Raw genomic sequence first — 5,991 nt, 5'->3', positions numbered from 1 at the left:
GTGTCCCTTGGATGTCGGAGGGGAAATCGGTCCGACGATATCCATACCCCACATTTCGAATGGCCAAGTCGCTGATGTGGGGTGTAAATTTCCTGGCGCCTGGTGGATGAAATCCCCATGAATTTGGCACGCGTGACAACGTTTAGCATAGTCAACCGCGTCTGAAAACATCTTCGGCCAATAATAGCCGATGCGTCGGAGGCGATCTCCTAACTTAGCTCCAGGCTGATGAGCTCCGCACATTCCGCCGTGAGCTTCCTTGAGGGCCTCTTTTGCTTCTTTCCGGGAGAGACATCGAAGCAAAACTCCATCATGCGATTTACGATACAGGACTTGAGAGACTGCGTCGTAATAGAATCGGAGGGCCTTTCGTTTGATAGAGGCCGCTTCCTTAGGATCATCGGGTAGAATTCCATATACGGCATAGTCGATGTACGGGAATCGCCAATCCCTGGATTCAAACTCCATAGAAGTTGTACAGACTTCTTCTGACGGTGTCTCGTCTAGGTTTTCTTCTGTAGGAATTTTAGAAAAATATAATTTCCGTCCCGCGACTGGAATCGTTGTTTCAGTCTTCGGTGGCAACGCTAATGAGGTTGCCAAGGAGGCTAGAGCATCTGCGTAAGCATTCTGAGCTCGTGGCACGTATTCGATAAAGAAGCCCTCGAACTTTTGAGCCTGCTCTAGCACTGCAAAGTAATACGGGATCAAATCCTCATGACGTGCTTCATATTCTCCTCGAACTTGATTAACGATGAGTTGAGAGTCACCGTAAGCTTCAAGATGCTGAATACCAAGTTCTTCAGCAAATTGCATGCCTAATAGCAGAGCGTTATACTCGGCTACGTTGTTGGTGCAAGGTTCGATTAAGGAAAATCCCCTTGGGATTACATGGCCGTTTGGAGAGATTAGCACTACTCCTACTCCCGCGGTGATTGCTCCATGAGGATTTGCTCTGGATGCACCGTCGAAGAATAACTTCCACACTTGCGTAGCTTCTTGGGTAGCGCAAGCTTCAGCAACCTCGTCAGGTAATTCCTCATACAATTTAGACGTTCCCGATACTGGATGATCGGCTAAGAAGTCTGCCAGTGCTTGACCCTTGACCGCCTTTTGGGGCATGAACTGCATGTCGTACTGTGACAAGAGAATGGCCCATTTTGCAAGCCGGCAATTCAGAGATGATGGTTTCGTCATCAGTACTCTCAAAGGATTTACTTTGGAAATGACGTGAATTGTCTGTCCAACTAGGTAATGTCGCATCTTTTGAATTGCGAATACCAAAGCGAGACATTCTTTTTCGACCGGATTGTACCGATGTTCGGCTCCCATCATAGTCCGGCTCAGGTAATAGATGGCTTGTTCTTGACCCTGATCGTTGTTCTGGGCCAACAAAGCTCCAAGGGAATGATCCATGGCTCTCACATATAACAGGAATGGTTTTCCTGATATCGGGGCCACGAGAACTGGCGGTTGAGTAAGATATTTCTTAATCTCATCGAATGCTCTTTGGCACTCTCCATCCCAAACAAAGGATACTCCTTTCTTCATGAGTTTAGAGAAAGGTTGGCAACGCCCTGAAAGATTTGAGATGAATCTTCGAATGTAGGCCAGTCTGCCCTGCAAACCTCTGAGCTCTTTGAGATTCTTCGGAGGTGGCATGTCTTGGATGGCACGCACTTTTTCTGGGTCAAGAGAGATTCCTTTGGATGTAACAATAAATCCCAGGAATTTTCCACTTGAAACTCCGAGAAATGATTTTGTCGGATTCATCTTCAGCTGATGTGCTCGCATGATTTCGAACATGGTCTTCAGATCTGCAAGATGATCGTCTCTGCATTGGCTCTTTACCGCTATGTCATCAACGTAGCACTCGATTTTCTTCCGGAGGTGTTCGTGAAAGATCGTGTTCATTGCACGCTGATAAGTTGCACCTGCATTCTTCAGGCCGAAGGGCATCACTGTGTAGCAATATACCCCCAGTGGTGTTCTAAAGGCAGTGTGCTTCTCGTCGTCCGGGTGCATCTTGATCTGATTGTACCCAGAGAATCCGTCCATGAAAGACATCCGTTCATACCCGCAGGTGTTGTCGATCATAACATCCGTGATAGGAAGTGGGAATTCGTCCTTTGGACAGGCGGCATTAAGATCGCGGAAATCGATGCATATCCGGACTTTACCATTCTTCTTAGGAACTGGAACAATGTTGGCTACCCAATCTGGGTGTTGTTCTTCCCTCACAAAACCTGAGTCTATAAGCTTTTTAACTTCTGACTCGATTGATTCCATGATCTCTGGACGAAACCTACGTTGTTGTTGTTTAACGGGTTTTGCGTCCGGATCAATGTTGAGACGGTGCACGGCAACCTTCGGGTCAAGGCCAGGCATATCTTCATAGTTCCAAGCGAAGACATCTATATATTCTCGGATGAGAGATATAAGGTCTTCCTTCTCGGTGGATGATAGGTCTTCGGCTATAAAGATGGGCTTGGGGTCAGACTCATCTCCCATGTTGACTTGGATCACTTTATCTTCAGTGGGTGGTTCACGTTGTTCGAAACGCATATCCCACAGGATATTGAGACGCTTGATCCAAGGATCATCAGTCGATTCCAATAATTCCTCGTCACCCCCTGCGTCTTCGTCTGGATGACTTGTTGAAACCATGTTCACAGTCAAGTTTTTAAAGAAGGGTCCAATACTGACGTCGGACTCGTATGACGATATTCCAGATGACTGGTCATGACGTAAGTAATTACTGATTTCGTTTTCCGAGACGGGGGGAGGTGTGACGTAACCCACGCCCCTTCCGGTTTTTTGATAATAATCCGGAGGTTTTCCTTCAGGAGTGAGAGACATCCGGATCGGTGTTCGTCTTCCCTTCCCGAAGTTCAGGCCCTGTTTCTCATTAAAATTATACCCCATTCGTTTCATTAAGTATTTAGAATTGGGTTCATGGTAATGGAATTGGGGGACCCCATCGTCTTCTTCCGAACTTTCACGTTGGAGTGGTTCGGATTTGACTTTACCAAAACAGATCGGCTTCTGCCCTCTCCTTTTGGATGGGACTTTGAAGAAAGCCTTCTGTGCGTCCTCCACTTCTTCATCCGAAGCGAAAGATGACTGGATTGGTAAGGTGAGTGACGCCTCGGTGCACAGTACGTGCCATGGGTTGGTACCTGCACTAGAATCATTCTCTATTTGTTTATTGTTAAGAGAGACATCAGACAAGTACGCTAAAATGAAATCTTCATTAATGCACCACTCGCCCCCACTCGGTACATCATTATTACTCTCACCCTGACCCATTACATCAAAGTTTAACTCCCAAGGACAATCTTCATCGGGGTCTGGCTCGATGTCAGCTTCATTACCGCTGTCCACATCTTCTTTCTCTTGGGATTCCAAATAGAAGACGGAGTCGGTGTGGAAGTTTTCTACTCCTCGGAAGGGGTATTTCTCTGCGATCAAGGTTCTGACTTCGCCCTTGTCATTGGCGTACTTCATAACCTGATGCAAAGTAGATGGGACAATGCGGTTTGCATGTATCCATGGTCGTCCTAGCAAAAGGTTGTAGGACGTGTCCGCATCTATGATGTAGCAACTGATGAAAACTCTATGCAGCAGTCTTCACAATCTACAGTGAAAGTTACAATCTGACGGCTTTCACACCCCACAACAGCTAAAGCCAGGATTACTGAACAACGGTCCTTGCAACGCTCTACAGAAGAAGTTACAAATCAGCTAACTCCTTCTGAAACGCGGGTGTCATCCCCGCGTCATAACTTTGGAAATGAAGGCGACCCTCGCGGCGTCAAGCCACGGCGACCCTCGCGTCGTCAAAGCCACGGCGAGGCGACCCTCGCGTCGTCAAGCCAAAGCGACCCTCGCGTCGTCAAGCCACGGCGACCCTCGCGTCGTCAAGCCACGGCGACCCTCGCGTCGACAATGCACAAGCCAAACGCGACGACCCTCGCGTCGTCAAGCCATAGCGACCCTCGCGTCGTCAACCAACAGCGACCCTCGCGTCGACAATGCACAAGCCAAACGTGAGCGACCCTCGCGTTCAATGGTGTTCAACCAACAGCGACCCTCGCGTTCAATGGTGTTCAGCTAACACCCAACTTCGCGTCTCAATTCAAAGAACACGAAGTTGAGTTCTAAACGCCAGAATGGGCGTTTGACTTATTCAAACATAAGTCGAACGGTTCCAAAACCGTTTATCCCACGTTCTGAGGGATTTTCGCCCACGTAGGAGCGGATATAGGGGTCAGTTACAACCTCTTATCCCCCTATAAAAGCTCAACGAACCCAACAGAGCAACGGGTTGGATTTTTGGCATCTGAACCACACAGGTTGGATTCAAAAGATCTAAACCATACAGGTTGGAGATTTTCAGTTCTAAAACAAACTCGACAGAGTTAAAGGATCGGGATTTTTGATAATCAGATCAAGGGTTGGATTCTTTATCATCAAAACCACTCAGGTTTGGAGATTCGGCAACAACAGCAACGAAATCCTTGGAGATAGGATTTTTGAACCAACCTCAGAAAATCAAATCTGAGAGAATCCTTCAACAACAGAAAAACAGCTTGATTATTAACCGAATTTTCGGTTCCAACAACTCTATTCACAGAGTTCAAACTCGTTCAGAGTTCTTAAACTCATTCAGAGTTATTCATAAAACTTTCCACGAAAGTTCATCGTTCCCACGAGATAAAGACGGTCGGATCGTCAACGGAGAGCAAGTTCGACGCAATCAATCGAAGGAAGCACTCCATCGCTGCCAAGAAGAACCCAGTTTTAAACAAAGGGGAAAATCAAATTCGTTTTCCTCTCTTTTGTAATCAAGTTGTAACCGAGATCAAAGGAATCAAAGTCACATTTTCTTTATTCTCTTCTTTACAATTTTTCCAACAAACAAAAGATGGCGACTCCGCTGGGGACTAGCTTTTCCGACGATGAAGTGGTGGCTCAGTCCGACGTCCACCTCTTGGGAACGACTGTAGAAACTCTCGTCGTAGAGTTTGATCAGGCGAAATACGAGGAAGCCCTATCCTCTGGATCGCTTAGCCCCAAGGCTAAGCATGGTGTCCGCAAGATCTCCAAGGAGATCAATTCTGTTGTTGAAGAGCCGAAGAAAGCCCTCTCCTTCGGCCAGGAACTCAAATTGGCTCTGCTGGCTGAAAAGCCCACGTCCGCGTCAGCACAGCGTGCTTCGGGCCACAAACGGCCTCTGGAAGAGACGAGTTCCATAAACGTCAACGACGTTGCTGCTAAGGCTTTGAAACAAGCCAAAAAGAACGCCGCTCGCCGACGGAGAAGATCCATCCGACGAGCACACTTACGAGAAAGCCGAATGCTGGCCCAACGCGAGCATCGCGTTTCTGAAGAGCCAACCGAACTTGGTGTTCCCAAAGAAGAGCGCTCTCTGCGTGGCAATGAGCCCAACTATCAGCCTAGGCTGATACAGCTCAAACGCGACCCTGAGTGGCGCGTTGTTCATTCAAAACGCAGCCCTCAGAATGGAGCTGCCAAAACCAAACGCGACCCTCATAGGCGCGTTCCAATTGAACATGACTCTCAGGAGTCTGTTTCACAAATTAAACGCGACCCTCAGGTGCGCGTTCAAACGAAGCATGACTCTCAGGAGTCTGTTTCACCAACCAAACGCGACCCTCAGGGGCGCGTTCAACCAAAACTTGACCCTCAGAGGTCAGGTTCATCATTTAAACGCAGGCCTCGGCCTGGTGTTTACAACTCTCAACGCGACCCTCGCGTTATTTCTCAGTTACTTCTCAAGAACGCGATCTTCAAGAGGTCCGTCAGGTTCAAAAAAGTCAGCGTGGCTTTAAAATTCACGTTCGACAAGAACCAATCTCACCTACCCAAGGGCAGGGGGTTCCAACTCCACCTCTAAGCCCGGGGAAAGTTTCCTCCCAAGTTCCTGATCTGCGGGAATTATTGTCAAGAGGAAAATCAACAGTGCAA

This window comes from Asparagus officinalis, chromosome 4, assembly GCF_001876935.1.
Source record: "Asparagus officinalis chromosome 4, Aspof.V1, whole genome shotgun sequence".
Taxonomy (NCBI): Eukaryota; Viridiplantae; Streptophyta; class Magnoliopsida; order Asparagales; family Asparagaceae; genus Asparagus; species Asparagus officinalis.
The sequence above is the reverse complement of the archived record's forward strand: the minus strand, read 5'-3'. Positions refer to the sequence as shown.